The 24,421-nt window shown below is 36.6% G+C and overlaps 1 protein-coding gene across 2 annotated transcripts in view; it reads left to right on the forward strand.

The window, feature by feature from the left end:
- The first annotated feature begins 18,397 nt into the window (after nucleotides 1–18,397).
- The window catches only part of LOC105208841 (runt-related transcription factor 3), a 43,228-nt gene continuing 37,204 nt past the window's right edge, over nucleotides 18,398–24,421 (forward strand). For both annotated transcript variants that reach the window (XM_054231916.1, XM_054231917.1), the window contains exon 1: nucleotides 18,398–19,292. The gene's annotated coding sequence lies outside the window, so the exon portion shown is untranslated. The remainder of the gene's footprint in view (nucleotides 19,293–24,421) is intronic.

Here is a 24,421-nt window from a genome sequence, read left to right on the forward strand (position 1 = left end):
GCCTTAATTAAATCTTTAATGTCTAGTTTGTTAATATACCTAGTGGTTATAGTCGTTTTACTTAGCGGTCAGATGTATTACCTATAATATCTCGAAAGTGAACCTATAATTTTTATTGCTCTGTAAAATGATAACGATTAAATAAAACAAATTTCGATGGAATACATTTTTAAAAAGGGTTATCTAAACACAAGAGATAAATCAAACTCATCATTATAAAATTGATATCAAGAAAAATGGGGTGGAATATTTTCAAACTCAGAGGGCGATAATTGAAGTATTGAATGAATTTAATTTTGTTTTTTTATATTTTTTTCAGTTTAATATGAGTATATATAATATGTATCCTTTTCCATATCGGATTTAATGTTTTCCGTATATTCTGGCATAAAGGGTGATTTTTTAAGAGCTTGATAACTTTAAAAAAAAAAAAACGCATAAAATTTGCAAAATCTCATCGGTTCTTTATTTGAAACGTTAGATTGGTTCATGACATTTACTTTTTGAAGATAATTTCATTTAAATGTTGACCGCGGCTGCGTCTTAGGTGGTCCATTCGGAAAGTCCAATTTTGGGCAACTTTTTCGAGCATTTCGGCCGGAATAGCCCGAATTTCTTCGGAAATGTTGTCTTCCAAAGCTGGAATAGTTGCTGGCTTATTTCTGTAGACTTTAGACTTGACGTAGCCCCACAAAAAATAGTCTAAAGGCGTTAAATCGCATGATCTTGGTGGCCAACTTACGGGTCCATTTCTTGAGATGAATTGTTCTCCGAAGTTTTCCCTCAAAATGGCCATAGAATCGCGAGCTGTGTGGCATGTAGCGCCATCTTGTTGAAACCACATGTCAACCAAGTTCAGTTCTTCCATTTTTGGCAACAAAAAGTTTGTTAGCATCGAACGATAGCGATCGCCATTCACCGTAACGTTGCGTCCAACAGCATCTTTGAAAAAATACGGTCCAATGATTCCACCAGCGTACAAACCACACCAAACAGTGCATTTTTCGGGATGCATGGGCAGTTCTTGAACGGCTTCTGGTTGCTCTTCACCCCAAATGCGGCAATTTTGCTTATTTACGTAGCCATTCAACCAGAAATGAGCCTCATCGCTGAACAAAATTTGTCGATAACACATTTCGAAACCGAACACTGATTTTGGTAATAAAATTCAATGATTTGCAAGCGTTGCTCGTTAGTAAGTCTATTCATGATGAAATGTCAAAGCATACTGAGCATCTTTCTCTTTGACACCATGTCTGAAATCCCACGTGATCTGTCAAATACTAATGCATGAAAATCCTAACCTCAAAAAAATCACCCGTTATTTAGGTTCAGACGCGAGTGAATTTAATTTTTTTTTTTTCAATGTCAGCAATTTTTTAACATTTATTTTATAGCAACTGTAACGAATAATAGTAACACAAGTATCAAGATATTTATGCAATTACGTATATTTTCATGCCATTTGTTTTTATTAATTTTTATCGTATTTACTGTTTTCCATTATTATCTTTTTATGTCCGCCTAAATATTTGCGCACAGAGCTTAAATTCTCTAAGTGCCACAAAAGTGTATTTTATTTGCTTGTTGCAACAATTAATGGCAAACGAAATTATTACATGAAAACAAAAAAAAAAACAAATAAAACAATAAAACGAAATTAAAATAAAAACGCAGCGAAAAGCAAAAAAACGAAACGCGAAGCATTTGAGCGCCAAGCACAGGCAATTGTGAAAAAGTGAAACCTTGAAAATTGAAAAATTGCTGGCGTACCGCACTTATTTACCGCAAGTTTCACCGCGAAATTGATCATTCAATGGCTTACCGAGGGCAAATATCGGCGAGTGAACTCGATAAAAAAGCGCACTTCAAACACACACAAACACACCAATACACCCATATGTATATACGCGCGGCTTTAAGTGTGCGCTTGTGGCATGAGTGTGTGGATGCGTGTGTACGTGTGAGTCATAAAGTTGTAAAAAAGCAAAACAATAACAATAAACATGCAGTCACTTAAAATGAAAACAAACAAAAAATATTGTTAAATTTCATGTTCAAGTACAACAACAGCAACAACCACACTAACGAGTTAACACCAAACAATTGCGGGGAAAAAAGCAAAAAAATCACATGCAAACAACGAAAAAAAACAAAAACAAAACGAACTAACCGAAATGAAATCGAGAAAAAATTCACAAGTGTACAGAAGTTATTTGGCATTGCGAACTGCCGCCGTCGCCACCGCCGCCCTCACGCCAGCAGCGCCGCCATCAATCTACCTGCCGCCGGTTGGCTCAGTGTAACACCGTTATTCCACTCACAGCCTACATATGTATGAATGTATATTAGTCTGTCTGTGTCTGTGTCTCTGTTGGCCGCAGAGTAGGCCAGTTGTTGGTGTAATTTTTGTTTTGAAGTGGTCAACCAACTGAGCGACCACAAACGAAACAAAAACAGAAAAACCTGGCGTATGCATAAAAACGTACAACAACAACACCACAAATACAAATAATGAAAATAAAAAATATGCCGTTGTTTACAACTTCAGCGCTGCAACAACAACAACAACAGCAATAGCGGAGATAACAAACAAAGCAACGAGATAATTATGAAATTGTCATGGAATATATAGGTCGTACGTGTGTGTGTTTGTTTCGGCGTTAAAGGGGGGGGGGGGGGGATAAAACGCCTAAAAACATGCTACGCATTGTAAACAAAACGATTGTTATTCAATTAGATTTGTGGGTTTAGCAGCTTTTTTCGGCATGGCATACCTAAATGTAGACTACATTCGGTGTTTAAATATAAAAATTACAAATATGGAACATTTTAAAGAAATTTATTATTTTTCATTAAATTTATTTTGTTAATATTTTAATTTTGATAAAAAAATAATAAAAAATTTCTATTTGTGGTTTTTCGATCATATTCATAGTGAGAAGCCTAAAAGTATGTTCAGTTGTTGGAATAATTTCTTTATTTATTTATTTTTTTTGAAAATTTTGATGAATTTATTAAAACTAAAAATTTTGTGCAATGTTGTATTAGAGAATTTGCACTTTTTTACTCGGGCCGCCTAAAGGATTGCTGTAGTATGCGGAGAACTATTTGTTTTTATTTTATTCTTTGATTTTTAGGTTTTATACGAAAAAAGCTTGTTTAGTTTACGTATAATTAATTATATTTAAAACAAAAATTGTTAAACATTTACAATAATAATATGCAAATTTCTTATGCTGAAACTGTGAGAAAATTATGTCCATGGACATAAAAAAATATATATTGAGAAAGATTACAAAATTATGAATCAAAAATCATGCATTTGTTTTTTTACAATTTGCCTAAAAGTATGCTGAAGTATGTGAAAACATTAGGGCGCTCTAAGAAACTGTGAGCTTTCACTGATCATTATTATGCAAAAACTACCAAATATAATTTATGCTTCAAATTTTACCTTAACATAATGGTTTTCTAATAATTTGATCCATTTGTAGAACGCCTAAAAGCATAATTAATTCTTTGTATAGATCCAGTTAAAATCGATGATATGTTTGCAGTTTTAAAATAGTTTGGGCTGTTATTCTGAAAATGAAATATCTAAACTATAAAAATAGTCAGCTCCGATTATCAAATATACCTAAATTTTTGTAAAATAAATTTTGTTGAAAAAAAAAGAAATTTGCCAAAATAAAATTAAAAACCTTAAAATCAAAAACTCAGTTGCCTAAAGGTATGCTTCTTCAAATAAAAAGTCCTGGAATAAAGTTTTGGACAAAAAGACAAAATCCATAAAGTATTATCGAAATATTTCTATATCTGATAATTTTTTACAAAAATGTAATTTTACAAGTTTTTTCATCAAACTTTTTATTTTAAATCACTCACCTGCGCCTAAAATTATGTTTGAACAAATAATTTCAATTTCGCTAAAAATTATGTTAGTCACCACGTCACACTGCCTTCTAGCCTCCAAACTCTAACCTCCAAATAACGGCGATACCAAACAAGCCGCAAAAGTGGCTTTTATTTGTGGCCAACAAAATAGCGTGTCAGGGTGTTTGTGGCGATTTGTAAATCAGCGGTTTCACTTTGCTGCTGTTTTGACTGGCCAACATAAAACTGGGAAAAAAACATTACATAACCGTATGACTATTGAAAACAAAGGACAAAAAAAAAATTAAATTATTGAGCTATTTTGGAAATGCAAAGCATGAAAAAAATAGAGAAAAATTGCTGCATGAATTAAAACAATTAATTAGTCACTAATTAATTGGCAACTCAATTCCAATTCCAAGTTTTTTTTTTGTATTTTTGTCATTTCATTTGAATTCACAATTCGTTGAATGACTTTGTATTTTAATTATATTTAAAATAGAAATTTCTAACGAATCGATAAGGGTATTAATTAAAATTAAATTTCAGTTATATTGATTTAGTTAAGCGAAATATAAAAAGCAAGTGTGGTGCAAATTTAGTGATAAGCAAGAGTTAATATTAACTAATTATTGTACTTCAATTTTGATATTTGAAATATAATTTTCATTAATGCGTATTATCCGAACTTCAACATCAACAAGATAAGATGTCTTGCTTTTATAATACTTTGTTTTATTTTCTGAAAAATAAAATTTTTTGTCTCTATTTTAGAGATTAAGAAATATTTCGTATATCAGAAATATATATATATACAGTTGAACTTTCCAAATCCGAATCACCATAATCCACAAACAATCTTCCAGTTAGAAAGACTTCAAGTTATGTAAGGTAATTTGTATACAATTTGTATAAAATTTAGTTTCGATTGCCAATTCAAAACTTCGAGTTATAGAAGTTCGAGTTATGGAAGTTTAACTGTGTATCGTTTCCTCAAAGGTTCGTCTAAATATCTTATTTCACTATAACAACATCCGGAAGTGACGTGATTAATAACATTAATTACAAAAATGTTGTGTTATCATAAAAAACACGGCTTACAGACAATATTATATGCAAATATATTTATTTCCTCCAACATTAAACCAGGATCACACGGGATATTGACCTACATTCTTCAAAAAATATTTTCAATTTTAACTATTGAAAAAATATTCGTAAACGAAATAACTCTCATGTATTAAATATCCAAAATTATGTAAATATTATTATTTTTTTTTTTGCACATATGGTCTGTTCTTTCTAAGTGAGTGGCGAAAGAACAAACTCTAAAATAACGGGGTACCGAAAAAACACCATTACAAATTGGATTATTTCATCAGTTTGAAGAAGGTTGATTACAAAACAATCGACTTCAACCAAAGCTCAAAAATATAGCTTCTACAGACTAACCTACAAAATTGACTATATCTAATAATAAACGATTCCGGGCATGCAAAGGTAAATAAAATGTTTGTTTACTATGAAAACAGCTTCTCTTCAAATGCGTCGGCTGTACAGAGAGAACTTGTACATCTCCCGGATGGCATCGAGGAACATAACACAAATGCCAGCGGGAACTCGGTCAGACTTTAATCGTAGATATAAGAGATATTTATTTATAGAGGGTGTCATAATTAATGGGTTTTAAACTTCGAAATTTAATATGAAAGAATAAGAATGTGGACAGATTGCTAACGCTTTTGCTATAGATATCGCTGGGTCTCTGTAGTATTTGTTAATTTTGTGACATTTATCTGCCGTTAGGTAAAATTTAACATTAACTTTTGTTTAAAAAATATATATTTTCCAAACTCACAATAATTTGCTCTACAACAAATACCAGCGAGAGCAACAAATAAATCTGAAAAAAAATATATATTTAATAGCCGAGCGCTGTAATTTATTAGCGCGCAGTAATCTGGGCATTGTTGTTTCTGTTTTTCGTGTTTGCTTAATGAGCGATCAGTGGATTTAAGGCGTATTAAATAATTTTATGACAACAACGCGAAATCATATTTCAGCGTGCCACAAAATGCGGCATTAAAATAAAGCAATTTTTCAGCAGCAAAAGCGCTGGTCAACGCTGCGCCGGCCGACGGACGGCAACTGGCCTTGTTCGAAGCAAGAAATTTTGTTAGCTTTTTTACGCGTTGCCGCCGCCGCCACAGCGGTGCCATGTTGCAGAGCTTACGATAATTAAGTGCACATTTTTGCGCAAATCCCGACATTAAATTGTCAATAATTAAAATTAACAGCCATTCATTATGGGTGCATATGAGTGTGGGTGTATACTACTGCATGTGTGGAGGAAAATCCGACGCATATTTTTGCAACGCGCCACTAATTAATAAACACAAAATGTCCACATGCCACGCCCCCTGCCACACAATAATGCGCGCTTTAAGCTTATACTTACGACAGCGGAAGGCAATATTTTTTCAAAAATAAGTATAACAAATAACAACAAAAGCATTGATTATAAAGTGCCAGAGCATGAGTTAATTTTTCGCATTACAGCGCTCATGTTGCATGCCACATACACTCTACGGTTTTTTATTACTTCTTTGCTGTGTGCGCGCGGCGGCAAGCGTGGGCGTTGATTGAGGTATGTCACATTATTTAATACGCTTATAAAAGTTTTCTTCATTAAAAACAGCAACAACAATGAGAGCGCGCGGCAGCAGCAATATCATATCCACAAAATATCACCTTCATTGAACGCTTACGCGCCGCTGGCCAAACGAACGAACGCGCGTGTATATTGGCTGAGGGCGTTTTAATTTGGCATACTTTGCACTGCCGCCACGGCAGGCGGACGGACACGCACTTATCCGCTCGGATGCGCAGATTGGCGCATCGACACGCAGACAATTAATAAGAATTACAAGTTGTTCACTAGCAGCCGCTAACCGCAGCAGCACAAGCAGCAGCAGTAGCGCGCGCGCACGGACACACGTACAACTGTTGAGCGCGGATTGTAGCAGCTTAACTCCAAACAGATCTGATCAGCTCAGCATAACCGCCGTGCCGCCTACATACATTTACGCTTGGTGCGCGGAGCGAGGCGCGCGGAGTTAGCTGACGGCCGGCCGCCATTATGCCAATAACTTAATAAATCATCGCACATTCGTTGCAAGCAGCAATACTTGCGAAATTGTTGTCAATAACAACAACATCAACACTAACAAGAACAATTGCAATTGGCAAGGTACATATGCGCGGTCCACAAACACACGCGCGCTCGCGCTTTCACCACAACACAAAGCCGCGAAAGCACAAGCGCGCGCCGCACACCGCGCACCGCTCACTACGCGCCGACATATATCTATTTACATATACATATATAAATATACAGTTATTTATACACGTATGCAACTCACCATCGTCATCGTCGCCAGCAATCTGCGCTGTTTGGCTGGCTGACTGTCGGTTATCGGTCGCTTGCTGATTGGCACTCATGGCAGGCTGCTAGCGCGAAGTCGCTTGGGTCGGTCAGCGAGCGCGCGCGCGTCCAAAATGCATAATTCAATAAAAATCCGCAAATTCCTTTAATCCGACGATATTCATTAAAATGAGCCCTGGGAAACATGAAGTGGATTACGCGACACGTATACGCCCTGTTGAGGCGGCAGTGGTGAGCAATCAATGGACACGCAGTGGCAGACACACACACACACACATACGTACATATGTTAAAAAGTAATAATAACTCACACACGCATATATAATTGTGTGTGTGTCTGTATACTTGCTTGCTGCACAGTAGCAACAGCGAACGCGACCGCTTATCGTATTGACGTTGCTTGCTCTTGGCCGGCGTATGCGTGTCAATTAAATCCACTTAAAAAGTGCATTTATGTTTGTAACGCGTCGCGTTTGTGGCGTATGAGCCAGCGTTTATGGCGTTGCGCGCCTGACCATGACGCGCTTTAATGGTCGCATTTGCTGCTAGAGAGTGTGTGTGTATGTGCATGCGCTTGTGTTGGCGTTGTTACTGCATTAACAAGCGACCGATTGTTTGGTAGTTTATTAACACAAATGACCGCCGCCAGGTGGTGTGTCTGATATAAGTAAATACATACTCATACAAAAGATTTACAGAAGTATATGTAAGCATTCATGTATTTTGTGAACGACACTTAATGCTAGCTCCAACAATATACACAACAACTAAAGCTTGGTAAAAACAACAAATTCGCAAATGATGTAACAGTAATTATACTTATAATTAAAATAACAAAGCTGGCAACATACATATATAAAATAGTATGTATGTACGATAATAAAAATATAATAGCGATATCCTAGAGAGACACGATCAAGACAAGACCATTATATCGAATATAAGGCATCTAAGAGAACATATTAACCGATTTTATTTCACTGTTGTGCTTAGCCTTTTTGGCACAGAAGTTAATTTATTAATTAACCTATCTTTCCTCTATTAAAACGCTGATTTAGATCGATTTATCATACAAAATAAAAATCGCATTATCTCCATTAATTTTTAATCGAATACAAATCGAGTTGAAACCAAAGCAATTCTGTGGGTTGTTGTCCAAGCAGTAAATTTGGCTGTGGTTATTAATAAAATAACAATGAGCTTATGAAACTTACCAACTTCTTATGAACAAAAAGTGTATAACAGTTGATCGTTAATCGAGTAGCCGGCAGTGCGAAGGGCTGAAACTGGTTTCTCAATTATAGCCTTAATGTATTAAATTAATTTGGCTGTGCGAAAAGTTTTGTAGGCGTGGCAATTAGGAAAGCAGGGTCACCACGAGTTATATAGTCTTATTTGATTATTTACAGTCTTTACAAACAACTATTTGGTGATCAAAATTATTGAAATTTATGGAATTTATTTAGAGAGCATATCTAATTTATACAGCTTTCCCGACTGTAATAACAAATATGATAAATATGCTAACTGTACTAACTTATTCAAGTGACTTCTCGGAAATATTTTTAATTAAGTTTATTTTAAATGAAATAAATTTTAAACAGGGTTCCCATCTTGGAAGTAATTATAGAAAATGTGAAAAATTTCACGTAATAATTGAAATATGAGTGTTTTTCAGCTTCACAAAATAAGAAAGACCGAGCTTTGTGTGTAGTAATATGCCAGTTACTATTTCATAAGATCCCGGTAGATCTATTAAGCCTCAGGTTTCACAAATTATTTCCTGCTAAATTCTTATATGAACTGGTAAGATTCAGAACAATGAGATAATGTGGAATAAATTTGAATAAATAAATAAAGAATAAATTTGAATGAAACCTAATTATTATTTCAGATAATAAACCACATGACTTCAAATATTCATCCTCTTCAGGGAAAAAATCTTCATACGAAAAAATCCTATGTTTTACATCAATGACAATCATCGGTGGCTAATAAAAGCGCAGAATTGTAGAAGCAATGGAAGATTATTTATGGTATGGCTACTTCCTCTATAACGTAACAAATTAGATGAGGATTAGCCGTAGATTGGTTCAAATTTTTTATAGAGTTCAATCGCAGGTATTCTAACCTAATTCTTTTAAACTATAAGTTAACTTAACCTAACATAACCCATAAATCAGATTTAAATCTAGATTGGTGGTTTAAATTATAGAGAACCCAAGCCTTTTTTACTACTTCCGTTTCAATACTCTTACTCTACAGTTAAAGTAGAGTTCTCCCATTTATTTTCCTGTCACTGTGTGTCACGAAAAATACTTATTACTAGCCTTACAACTGCTTGTGGTCGCACTGTATCGTTGCAGCTGCGTATACTTATAAAATTAATACATTTCAACGCCCGAATAGCAAAGGGAAATTCATACTACATGCACTATATATTTCTGAGTATGTTTGAACAGAGGAGTAACTGCAAAGTGCTGGAGATGTGGGCGATTTTCACATTACAAAAATTAATTCAATTTGTTGTGGTTGCATTAAGCGGCAAGTAAGGTCAACAGAGGTAGCTTACAAAGTGAAAAATGAAAGAAGAAAAAGCGCAGCAAAAGGCGTTTGCTCAGGTTACAGCATCAGTTAAACGCCAGAAAATGGAGCGCCAGCGTTGATAACGCCAGTTATGTGTGCGAAAGTATCAATTTCATTAAAAAAGACACGGATGAAGAGTCTTTAAATGAAGTGAGAAGCAAAAAGAGCTCATTAAACACCTGCTTGTTTATTAAGTGTGTGTCGTAAAGGTTAAAAAGTACCGCTAACTGTTAATAAAATGCGACAATATTTCTCGCATTCACTCGCCACTCTTTCCACTCACTCGCGAAATATCGTTTTCATAACAGTACTTGCATTAATCAAGTGACAAATTGAGTATTCTTGCATTCGCTACCTCCACTTGTCATTTGCCACTTGCCACACAGCTCGCAGTATTGCAACACCGACAACCCACATATGCACCGCGAAAAAAAGAAGCCACCGATCACTGAGTAAGAGCGTAAAAGAGGTAGTGCATGAAAGAGTCGATGCACAGCAGTTGGGGAATAACCGAAACAACGAGCAAGCCACCGACCCAACGAGTTCCAACAAGGGACCAAACAACGAGGCTGCGAGCTAACGGCCGACCACGAAGCCAGAAGATTGGTGGCCGCAATGTTGGCCTCAAAAATCAAAAAGGCCCACCGAAAAACAGCACAACAAAAGTAATGCGCGCGTGGACAAGTCCCACCAACCTATCAACCGGAGTCGTCCTTACCACCGCCACCGGCATTGTTGTTGTTGCGTTGCAAACCAGCGCTGTGGCATGCACCGCTGTCGCTTTCTTTTTCTCCACACTGCATTCCACGGCGCGAGTTGCACTTCTTTTGGCTTCTTTTGCTTCCGCCGTTTCGTTTCTTTTTTCCACATGCGTCACCAGCGCATTGCATGTGTGTGCGAATGGTGACGCAGTGAAATTGGCAGAAGGACACGCGCCGATTGAATTTTTATTTGCATTTCCGCGTGGTGGCCATCGGGCGAGTGCTGGTTGCAGGTGGTGGTCGGTGGGTGATGACGAAGGTCGAAGGGTGAAGGTAATATGCATGGGGACACGCCATCAACCGAAAAATCGATGAAGACGAAAATTGCAGTGAAATGTGGACGGAATGCAGAGTGGTCACGTGTGCATATAAATATGTATGTGTGTGGTTTTTCAATATGCAATCGAAATGTATAATTGTTAATATGATTCAATAAAAATTTCAGTAAATTAAACATATTTAAGTTAAATTTCGATAAACGTCACTGAAGTAGTTGTTGTGCATGTATGCAACGATTTTGTGTTACGCAACAAAATTTCGTCACACTGACTGTATACACATCTGAACAAATTTCTTTTTTTTAATTTTTTACGAAATATGATTAATTAAAAAATTGGAAGGTTGCCACCTATCTGAAATGTTCAATAACAAAAAGGCATTTAAGATAAATAATACTGCAAACGGTATAATAATTGATAAAAAAAATGTATAGCAAATAAAAGTTACAGTTTAGAATATTTATGTAACAGGGTTGCCACCTGTTACTTTTTTTTATTTAATAAGATTAAAAAATTTAACGAAGTATTAAAATATGTGTATCAAATTTAGCAGATTAAAGTAGTCTTAATGTTGTAAATATTTCGGAGAGTGTTGCCACATATTTGAAATTGTGTGCAGAACAGATCTAAATATTGCAATGGATTGTTTATATCAAACTAATCAGCTGTAAAAAAAATATTTCGGAGGTATTTCTAAAAAGCGTTGCCACACATTTAAAAATATGAACTTGAATGCAATAAACAATTAACTTATATTAAAAATATTTGAAAAAAAAATTTGTTTTGGTCTAAATCGGTTGAAAGGTTTGCTTGTTGAGTTTCTAGAATAGCAAAAATGCGCTGGGGACCGATTTAGCAGATTAAAGTAGTCTTAATGTTGTAAATATTTCGGAGAGTGTTGCCACATATTTGAAATTGTGTGCAGAACAGATCTAAATATTGCAATGGATTGTTTATATCAAACTAATCAGCTGTAAAAAAAATATTTCGGAGGTATTTCTAAAAAGCGTTGCCACACATTTAAAAATATGAACTTGAATGCAATAAACAATTAACTTATATTAAAAATATTTGAAAAAAAAATTTGTTTTGGTCTAAATCGGTTGAAAGGTTTGCTTGTTGAGTTTCTAGAATAGCAAAAATGCGCTGGGGACCGATTTTGGACATTTCAAATAAATATATTAATAGGAACATTGAATGAATGAATATTGACTAGTATGAGGCAAGATTGTTTTCATCATCTCCCCACCATTCATATCATAGATTTTCACGGTTTTCTATTTGATATGCAATAATTGACTAAGTTATCGATTTTGTATTCTAAAAATCTTTGTGAAGGAACTAATACTGATCTCATCTAACCGTAAAACAAAGTCTCAGTTTCAAGTTTGAGATTTTCCTATAATAATCGATATTCGATAGATACTATCAATAATAATCGATATATATTTGTTTATTTTTTCGATAATTATCGATGTCTGTTGTTAATTTTGCGATATTGTGTCTACATTTTTTACTAATTAATTTTTAATTTCAAGACTTTAATTTTCAAATGCCTTTCTTTAATCGTTAATAATAACCTTTTTTTAACCTTTCGATAACAGAATTTCGATTTTTCAAGTTATCGTCAAATCGATTCGATCAAATTATCGATTTCATATATATCTACAATCGATAATGGATTTTTCAGGTCTTTGCAATGATAATACTCCATTCAAAGTACAGTGCGCGGCGTATGAAAGCGATCCCATTTAGCAGCCCAGCACTATAAGTGCGTGCGAACAATGACAGACAGTATTTAAATTGTACGAATTAATTTATAATTTGCAATGTATCGGACAGTGAGTGAATGAGTGTGTGATATGTGTATACATACGAGAATATATATGTATGGACATATGTTGCACGCAGCAATTGTAGCAATATTTCAACGATTATATGACTGACCAGCAGGTCGCACAGCCTGCAGCCTCCTTCAAACTCAACTCAGCAGCTGTCCAACACGACCACCTGCATTTCCTGCGCACACAAGGCAACTGCCTGGTAGGGTGGTGCAACAGCGACGCGTGGCATGCGTTGCACTTTTTATTGATTTTTTTACGCTTCTTGCAACAATCATTGTTGCCCTTTGCTGGCATTACATTTTTAATTTTTTCGCTTTGCAATCGTAATTTCTCATGTACTGTTATTTTTTTTTATTTTTATTATTGTTGTTTTTGTTGTTGTTTTTTTTGCTTGCAATCTCGAAAAAGAAGCGGAAACCCTGCAACTGGCCAACGCACTTCCGTTTGCTGCTCTTCCGTCCGTCCATTCATTGGTCCGTCTGCGCGTGCATCCGCTTCTCACCAGCCAGCGAGCAAATGCGTTGATTGTTCATTTTGATTGTTGTTGTTGCTTGTTGCGTTGTCCTTCGGCAATCCGTTGTGCGTTTGTTGTTGTTGTTTCGGTGGTCGCTTTCGTTGTGATTATTTCGGTCCGGCCGCCCGGACAAGCTACCGTTACTACTACTGTGTGACTGTGTGTGTGTTGTTGTTGTTGCTGTTGACTCAGCTTCTCAGCGCCGTTACATTTGCTGCTGCCGCCGCTGATGAAGCAACAACTTTTTGCGGTTCATCGTTGACTTTTTATTTCGCGTTTCGCGTTTTACTTCGTTAACATAAGTGTTGCTTCACTGATTGTTGCAGTGAAATGATGTTGCTGTTGTTGTCGACTTGTTATTTTCATGTTGCCGAGTTGTTGCTTATTTTTGCGGTGTACGCGCATATTTCGGTGTTGCAAGGCTGTCATTTTATTTTGTATTTTTAAAGCGAGTTGTTGTTGTTGCTGCTGCTGTTTGTATTACAGTTATTTCAGTGCATTTTTCATAAGCGCGCACACGCTTGCATTGTTGACTTTTTGTTGTTGTCGTTGTTGTTGGTGGTTGTTTGCACAGCATAATTTTTTACGATTGCCACCTGCGTTACAACAACAACATCAGTCGTATTGTTGTTGTTTGTATTGTTATTGCTGTTGTTGTTTGTTCACAGCGTAAACCCCAAACAGCAAAAATGCCTGCCACTTCACCGCACTGCCACGCCCCAGAGTCGAACAAGTGACACCCAATTGCATGGTCATATATGTATATATATATATATGTAACTATATACATACATACATATACACACAATCATTCAACTGTATGTATGTCGCCATGCGTGCGTGTGCGTCTGTCCGTCCATCTGTTGGCGCGTAGTCGTGGCAACCGCATTTGGTTGGTGATTTTTGGTTTCGCTACTGTTGTTGTCAATTTCTGTTGTTGTTGTTGTTGTTGTTTTCTCACCACTTCCAACAAACGGCGGTCGCTGTTACCGTTGATGTTGCCACTTACATTGCCGCTGCAAGCGCTTCACTCGCCTTTTGTTGTTGTTGCTGTTGTTGCTGTGATTGTTGCTCTGCCTTACTGCATATTTGTTGTTGTTACAGCCGTGCTGCTGTTGTTGTTCGCCATTTTGTTGCATATTTTTTACAATTTCGCGAAGTAATTGTAACGGTTTGTCGTACATTTCTGTTACAGTTACAATTTTCGTTGTTCGTTTGTTGTTTGTTGTTTGTTTTGTTTTCTGGTTTTATTTATTGTTCGGAATTATGTTTTTCCTCCTGCCCTTTTTGTTGGCATATTGTTAGCATTCTGCTGATGCTACAGGTCGACAGTGTTTCTTATACATACAGCCATACTTATATGTACATGTATACATACGGGATGTGATTTACTTCATATTTCTTAAAGCATTATGATAAGTTAATTTCTTTTATTTTATTTGAAGAGACTTTCTTTCTCGGTATTCTGAAGTGAGCCTATTGATTCTTTAAAATTAATTTTACTGCTTTAATTAAACAAATAAAAATATTTAAATGAAGTTATTTGGAAAACTTGGTGGTAGGATTTCAAGCCCAGCTCAGAACTCATTTGAGTCGCCATTTTCAAGAGCTCGATCGGATCCGGAATAAAAGTTCTTCAGCATTTGTTGCATTGATTATAGCGAATAAATATTTTTGAACGATACTGATACTGAGTTCATTATATACAATGAGGTTAAACCATTTGGGAGCACCATATTTGTGCCAAAGATCTTTCCCTGGAGGCAACGAATGTTAGGGTTAGGAAGTAGGGCTAGGTACTAAAGTTTTATCCAGCGATAGAAACTACATTTGGACTCGTATTTTTAACATCAACGTTCGTCTAAACAACATTTTTGAAGAGATTATAAATTTTCATAATAAAATTGAACAATATGCAATCGTTGTTCAGGCGTAAGTCTTACCATGATGAAATGTCAAACAATACTGAACAAAAATAACATGACAGCTTGACACGACTCACGTGTGATCTGTCAAAAAAAGGCTATTGAAAAAGTACCTCTACTTGGATCACCCTTTACAAGCTGCGTGCGATTGAAAGAGTTCTTAGTATTCATAAATGCTTTTAAAGAAATACATTGTTTTTATCGAAATATGAGTAAACAGAAAGATAATAGTGCCGCTGAATCAAAATAAAATATATCTTATAATCTTGGAATAGCCTTCGCTCTTATTTAATTTATTCGCTCATTATCGTACTCCATCACTTCGAACTGCGGAGAAATGGTTTCGACAATACAGAGCGGGTGAAAACGACACCATGGATAAGCCAGCCGTCGGAAGACCTGTGACGACGAATACCGATTAAATCATGGAAATCATCAAGTTAGACCGGCATGTGGCATCTCGTGAGATCGCCCAGGAGATGGGAGTTAGTCACCAAACCTTTTTAAACCATCTGCAGAAGCCTGGATACGCTTGATATTTGATGATTTGACGCAAAAAAGCCTTTTAGACCGAATCATCGCCTGCGATATTCTACTGAAACGGAGCGAACTCGACCCATGAATCACAATATCAAGCGAAAACGGTCGTGGTCGAATGCCGGTGCATCGTCCCAAACAGTGGCCAAGCCAAGATTGACGACCAGGAAGGTTTTGCTGTGTGTTTGGTGGGATTGGAAGGGAATCATCCACTATGAGCTGCCCCATATGGCCAGACGCTTAATTCTACCATCTATTGCGAACACCTGTACCGCTTAAAGTAGGTGATCGACCAGAAGCGTCCAGAATTGGCTAACAGGAAGGGTGTAGTGTTTCACCAGGACAACGCCAGACCACACACTTCGTTATTGACTCGTCAGAAGCTACGGAAGCTCGGATGGGAGGTTTTATCGCATCCACCATATAGCCCAGACATAACGTCAAGTGATTACCACCTGTTCATGTCTTATTATATATGAACATAAGAATTGATATTGCGTAACATTTTTCTGTCAAGCTTATACGATAGATGCTATCAGGTGTCAATGATGGAACTTCGAAAAGATAAAATATTTTGTAAGATTATCGAAGGGTGTTAAAAATCATTCGAATGTGGTTTTTATATATTTTTACAATACAAATGGTTCAGAAATTTAAATTAAAATATTCAAATTTGAAAATTTGAGTTTTTGTTTTTATTTTTTAAACTTTAAAGTGGGCCAAAGCTAGTTTTTGATTAAAGCTCAGTTTTTGTTTTTTTTAGGAATTTTTTTCTTTCACTTGACTCATTTTCAGCGAATATACATCCAAAAGCAAGTATTTTACGCACATATGAAATGTAGTTGTAAATTCTCGCTTTGTTGTGAAATAAATATCGAACATTTACACGCTTTATTTGCACATGTAAGTATACTGTAAATGTATGTATATAAGTAAATGCGTGCAACAACGCAAAAATAAACAAATGCATGCAACAATTCCGTTGCAAACAAAATAAACATTTGCAACAGCAACAACAATAAAAGCAGCAATTAACATGCAATAGCTGTAGAAACAATATCAAGAAGAATAACAATAACAACAGCAACAACAGTGCCAACAAGACAACCGACCAAAAACAACTTATGGCCTACCAATATTATTCCACACAACTTCAATAACCACAAAACGTGGTTAGTTTTCGGTAATAACCGAAATCTGCACTTGCCACAATATGGCGGCGGCAACAACAACAGCATGAGGCGAGGGAGAGCGAGCAAAGAACTTGCAACAACACAATGTAAAATGCATTAGTTGCAAGGCAAATGAAGGAAGAGTGCAACTCCACTTATGGTGTTGCAATGTGTGTGTGTGGCATAGGGTGCAAAAGCACACATGCAACGCTGTTTGGGGGTAACCTAGGCAACTAGGCGTAGGTGGTGGTGCGTCACGCATGCAATGCGTATTAATCGCCGACGAAGAAGAAGAAGCAGCTTACTTTAAAGCGCCACATGCAACATGCAACTTAAAATAACCGTAAATTGCATGTGCACTTACCGTCGGCAATTTGTGCCACAAGTGTAGAGGAGGCAAGTTACTTTTGGGGTAATGGCAGCTGGTCTCTTGGCCAGCAGGAGCTCAATTGTGGGCGAGTTTGCAAATAATTCAAAACAATTTGCTGGTTAACCAGCGTAGCGGTAGTGTGGCAGACAGGTGGCTGAGCGGTAGGCGAGAGAGGTAGGAGAAGAGTCTGAAAAAATGACTTTAGACATATTAGAGCGTGATTTTTAGAATAAAAAAACAACAACAGTAAGTTTGTCTGCAACAATAACGGGGTTTTTTCCCCGAAAACGAGTTAGAGACCACCCTCGTTAATATAATATTAGAAACCCGGCTGACCAACTTGCAGTCGAGCAAATGTATTTATTCACATGCGTGCTGTTAAACGCACACAGAGAACACCTGAAGGCGCTTGAATGTGTGCGTAATAATACTTGCATATGTTCTGCAACTTGCAACATGCAGGCGGCAGCGCGTTTGAGCAGACGCGCTTACTGTGCAGCCGCTTGTCTCTGCCTGTGTGTTGCACTTGCGGCAAGGGTTAAAATACCGTTACACTCAGCAGCCCAAATAGCCCCAATGAGCAGCTGAGCTGAGCGCCAAAGTGAGCAGAAGAGAGAGCGCCACAACATAATACACCAACAAGCCAGTGCTGCTGCATGCGAGAGAGCACGCACGCTCTCCACCCACCAAACTCAAGTGAATTAGTGAGAGTGGTCGCGTTTTAATTAAGAACGGATGCGGATGTCGATCACGGTGGCAGCGCGAGCTTATGCCTATATGTGTCTTGTATGAGAGCAGCGCTGCTTTGCAGACGCGCGCGGCGTCGCTGCTTTGGAGCAATCTGTGACGCGCTTGTGTTTGTGTTTCTCGCTTTTGGGGGTTCGGCAAGCACACTGCCGCGCGCTGTGTATGTGTGCGCGTATGGACAATATTTGCGCTCTCATTCGTGCGTTTAGCTATGTGCGTGGCAAGTGTGTGTTTTTATGCAAGCGCTTGCATATGTGTGTGCGGCAGGTTGGCGCTAGCACTGTGCAGACGGCAGCGCCAACTCAACATCATATGCGCCCGCAATGGCAACTCCAACGGCAAACCGTAACCGACAACTGAAATAAAATCAACACAAATTCGCCACACATCATCATTGACGCAACCGAGGAAAAAAACGTACAAACATTGCACACACGCACGCCGACGCGAACGCACAGCAAACAAATCACGCGTGCGGAGGGAAGCACACAAACGCAGAATTGCATTGCGGCGCTTAGTGTTTCGTGCATATTTGGTGTTGTTATTATTATTATATTTTTGACATTGTTTTTGGCTTGCTGCGCCGCATACCGTGCACCGCATTTTCGGTTGTGATTTCTTGGCCACCAACGAGGTCGCTGTGTGATTGCGGCATCTATTAACATAACCTCTAAACGCAAACGAATTTCGGTTTTGAGTGACAAACGGTCAGCAGGCCGCAAGTGATGTAGTGGCCTAGTGAGTGTTGTGTTCATACTATTGTTGCATATGTGAAAAAAATTAATATTGAACTTTTTGTGAGTTACGAGACAAGGCGGAGTCTGTTTATGTGGAAATTAAAAAAAAAATTGCATAAAAAATCCGATTTTCTACGCTAGTCATTGGTGATTGGCAACCGCTAACTTTGTCCATTTATTGTGGCCGCCTGATACCAACACACTGTGGCATCGTTTTTTCAGCCACATTTCGTTTGAGATTGCAGCATGTTGTCATATTAGCGGCGGTGTAAACTGTTGAATTTGAAATAAATTTTGAGGAATGATGATCCTGAGTGAAGCAAGTGAAACATTTGTGACAAGTGTTAATTATTAAGCAATATGTTACAAGTGAATATATGGGTGTAAAATGAAGTGAGTTCCTTTTTTCTGACGAATGAAATGTATAAGAGCGGCCAATGGTGTCACTAAAGTTTTTTTATTGCTTTCACTGTCGATGACGACGAGTGGTCAACCAAGAGGTAATTAAAAACAAGTAAGGAAAGGCTAAGTTCGGGTGTAACCGAACATTTTATACTCTCGCAATTTATTGAAGAAATTTTATTAAGATAACGCACAAATTTACCCATAAATTCGGCATAAAGTTTAATAGAATAACGAAAATCGTTATATATAGATATGAGGGCTGAGGTAATTCCTGAACCGATTTCATTCAATTTCACCAGCAAGGTACACTATATCTATACGCTCACTTAATTTTGCTAAGATATATCACATATTAATCAATACATATATGCGTAATAAAGCCCAACGAATTTTTGAAAAACCTATAATTATGTATATGGGAGGTAGGAGATGTTGTGACCCGATTTTAATAATTTTTGGAAGAAAACAATTTCCTCTGATTTACATTAAATTAGCTGAGAGATTTACCCATATTTTCGGTTAAAATTTAACCTTAGCCGATGAGTTCAACATGTTCGATATCTGGGGCCTTGAAAAGTAATAGTCCGTTTTCGACAATTTTTGATCAAGTGATGCCACAGATCATATACTGTATTTTTGTAAAGTTTTATTTCGCTATCTTCATTGGTTCCTTATGTATATACATATTATAAAGTGAAGGAATAAGATGGAATTCAAAATTGAGTTATAAACAAAGTAGTCGTGGTTGTGAACCGATTTCATCCATTTTCCACACATGTCATCAGGGTGTCAATAAAATATTATATACCGAATTTCATTGAAATCTGTCGAGTAGTTCCTGAGATAGGTTTTTTGACCCATAAGTGGGCGATGCCACGCCCATTTTCCATTTTGTAAAAAGATCTGAGTGCAGCTTCATTCTGCTATCATTTCTGTGAAATTTTGTGTTTCTGACGATTCTCGTTAGTGAGTTAACGCACTTTAAGTCATTTTCAACCTAACCTTTGTATGGGAGGCGGGCGTGGTTATTATCCGATTTCTTTCATTTTTGGACTGTATAAGGAAACGGCTAAAAGAAACGACTGCAGAAAGTTTGGTTTATATAGCTTTATTGGTTTGCAAGATATATGCAAAAAAAATATTTGGTGGCGGGGTCACGCCCACTTTTCCAAAAAAATCACATTCAAATGTGCCCCTCCCTAATGCGATCCTATTTTTGGTTATCGCCATTTTGTGGGCGTGGCAGTGGTCCGATTCCGCCCATCTTCGAACTTAACCACCTATGGTGCCAAGGAACACGTGTTCCAAGTTTCATTAAGATATCTAAATTTTTACTCAAGTTACAGCTTGCACGGACGGACAGACGGACAGACAGACATCCGGATTTGAACTTTACTCTAACTACTCTAACTATATTTAACTCGTTTAGTTTTAGGACTTACAAACAACCGTTATGTGGACAAAACTATAATACTCCCTTTAGCAACTTTTGTTGCGAGAGTATACAAATTCTAAATTAATTTCGGAAAAGACAGTGTTATTTGTGTCTCAGAATGAGTATATTATAGAACACACTTCAAATATGACGTGATAAAAATTTCAAAGTCCTATGTATCCTGGTTCTTTAGTTACAGGATGTTGCTTATAGGCACAAATAAAATTATTATAAATAAACTTAACACTTTTCTCATGATTTTTGTTTTAAATAACTCTCTTATATTTACTTATTTATATAGTTCACTTTGTTTTAAAATAAAACAATTATTTTTATGTTTTTGAACACTTTTTGTATAACCACTTTTGTTTACCTTTTATTGCGAAACGATTTTTGCCAATTTCACTCTGCGGAGAACGCTTACTGAATAAATACGCGCACAGCTCATATCAGAAAAAGTAAGTGTCAGCTTGCACAACACGTAAGTCTACATAATTCAAAATTGCCTATAGGCAACATTGGGCATGAAAGGGTTAATGAAATTTGTATGTTTTCTTGAACTGTGAGACCATCAACAATGTTGACAATTACTCCAGTTAGCTAGAGCTTAAAAAAACGCTCTCTAATATTCTGGTATATTTACGTAAGTAAATGATTTAATACATGATTCAAATTGTATTATTTCGTCAAAAAGCTAATATTTTTAAATATATAATATCATATCAGCAATTTTTCCTTTGATTTTCTGAACCAGTGGAACACTCAATACTTATACTCCAACAATTACAATTACAAATATCTTTGTAACATAATGCTATTAAAAATGTTTAACATTTCAATACACATATACAAATGTAATTACTCACATTCATATTCTTATTCCGGAAGTTTTATTGAGAAATCTAGAAATTTTTGAATGAAAGCCTATGTACCGATAAAACCACGATATCTCAAAGAGTTTCTAACAACACACTCACACATACACCTTCAATATAATTCAACCACAAATCCGCGCAAAAAAACTGTGTCCCATTCATCTTCATTCATCAATCAATCTGCCAGCTGTTGCTACAAAACTCCACACAGTTGAATGACAAAAATTATGAATTGCTCCCCAAAGCCATGTAATAAGCAATAAAACTATTTTAAAATCACTTGTTTACATCAATAATGCAAATTATAAACAGCAATAAAGTCAAACTCATTTTTTATTGGTTTGCCACACAGCGCGCCACCCGGCGGCATGATCAGCGCTGCGGCAGCGGCATGCCTCACAAGCAATATTTTACGAGCGCAGCGCAGACGCTCGTGCTCCAGCTAGCGATTGTGCCAGTGCGTCAAGGAGACGAAATGATGAATGTTGTTTGTGTTTTGATAAACCGAAGTGCATATTTGAAGACGGTTTAATTACCGTAAACAAAGAAATCAAATAAATTTAAGTACAACAGCATATACATATGCGTAGAAGTAGTAGCTGAAGCGCGTGGCGGGCGCTGTCAGCGGCTGAGGTAATTAGACAATGTTGCATATTGCATTATTAATGCGTTTATAGCGCGTACATATGTTGTTGTTGTTGCCGATTTGTTTAAACAAAATTATGTCGTAAAATTAAAATTCACCCGTTTCAAAGGATGCGACATCATTGGCGGCGAGCAAATACGCGAGGGTGGTCTCAATGGTGATCCACAGCTGTCAAGCGATGATCGCGAGATTATTCTACATATGTTTGTACGTACGCAGATATATTGATATGAATGTATGTTGAGCATATGGTATATTATTACTTTATATCTTCGATGCATATATACATACATACATATGTACATGTTGATTGTGGGCGCTTGAACGTGATTGGTCGGCTATATGTAGGCGGAGTCTAGCAATTTTTTGTCGCGTTCTAATTTTGGCACATTGCAGGAGCTGCTCTTTGTAATTTTATTCAATTATTTCCGTTGTAATTCTTCCAAATATGAAAATTCTAGACGAAATCAAGCAACTGAGAGAAAAAAAATTGTTGACAGCTTCGTGAGGCTCCGAATCGTTATATTAACCGTAAGGTCTCAGCTAACTGTGAACATGGTTAGATTATTTGAGGTTCCAACATTATTTATTATATTATTTTCCTATATATCCAAGTTGAAGGCTTCGATTTAAAGCTTTCTTTGATGAATCCTAAATAATATTCAGATCTTACTTTTTCTGAGTCCATTTAAAAGTCTATCACAAGGTTCATTCATCAAAGAACAGGTCTATTAAAAATATACTTGAAATAAATATTCTCACTTAAGATCTTCTGATTAATCTTCTGTTCAGGAATTAACATCTGTTAATCTTTAAGTTTCAGGAAATTTTTATAGCAATAATTCTATCGTGAATTGTCCAAAACCCTGACCCCGATGAACTTTTCAATATCTTTCCCTCTCTTAAATGCATCTCTTCTAACTCGGTATACTATTCTCGCCTAATGACGACCTTGATACGGATCTAAGAATTAACTCAAATGGTCGGCCATGGCTACAACTTCAAATAATGATCGTCGAATGGAGTAAAATAGCCTCAGCTCCACCTCGAAAAAAACTGATTAAGTCAAGAAACTAAGAGATCCAAAACGGTATTTGTTTCAATGAAATAGAAATATAAGATAATTTTGGAAATTCTTAAAATGTTAAATTAATCGTAGATTGGTTTTCATAAAATTCTTACTAACTATTAGTCTACTCATATTCAGGTTAGGTAGTGCTAGTGAGCATAACTTAACTTGGATGAAACCATTTTACGATAATTTATGATGAGATGGGGTTTGGATTGACAAAGGATAAAGTAATTGAGGTTAGAAGCTGAGGCGGTAGAACTTGGACTGCTCCTGATTCTAATGAGTATGGTTTTAGTTCATTCGAAATTGTGTCCAAGTTAATTCAGACCTTACTAATTGAGAGAGACCCTCAGTTGAGAGTGAGGGACTATAATAATTTTATATTAATTTTCGGTTACTAAACACTTTCTCCATCGCCACAATTTCTCGAAATCTTAAACCAAAAAATTCGCAGAAAATCAGTAGCAACCGAAGCTCAGTTCTTATTATTCAGATTTACCATGAAACGGCTCAGCAGGCTGGAAGAAATATATTGCAATTAAAAGCTAGATGTTTTGTTGTTATTGCTATTGTAGCTATTATAAATTTTGAAATCAATGCTAGAATCATACGAGTACATATGGTGGCAATTAAAATGAATTTTCCGGTAACTTGACACATTACATAATTTGCATATCCGTAGAAGATGAGAAACTGACACAGAGACATATACTTACATGTGGACTATGGAATATAGACACATATAGACATATATGCGAATAATACTGCAATGATGATGACTCTGATGATGAGTATGATGATTGCATTGCTGCTATTGTTTTTGCTGTTAACAATGGTGAGCTCTCGAAGCCACATCGACACTTCTGTTTGCATACACATTTCTACTGATGTGTTGCTGTTGTTGTGTGTATGTGTGTCAGTGCAAGTGTCAGCTTCAGTGCATTTCTTGCAGTTAACGAAAAACAACAGTTAAAATTACAACTAAAACAACAAATAATTGAAATGGAAACGACAACTGAGTTAGAGCCAAGCACAAACCGCAGACATATGCAACGATGCATGCCCCAAGCGCCTCACACTCATACAAGCACACACATTCACATGGTTTAATGAATGCCAGGGTGCATGTTGCAAGGGTTGCAGTGTTGCCAGGAGTTGGTGGCATGCTGTAAATTTACGAAAATATTGCATCAATT

The sequence above is a fragment of the Zeugodacus cucurbitae genome, chromosome 5 (genome assembly GCF_028554725.1).
Source record: "Zeugodacus cucurbitae isolate PBARC_wt_2022May chromosome 5, idZeuCucr1.2, whole genome shotgun sequence".
Classification (NCBI taxonomy): domain Eukaryota; kingdom Metazoa; phylum Arthropoda; class Insecta; order Diptera; family Tephritidae; genus Zeugodacus; species Zeugodacus cucurbitae.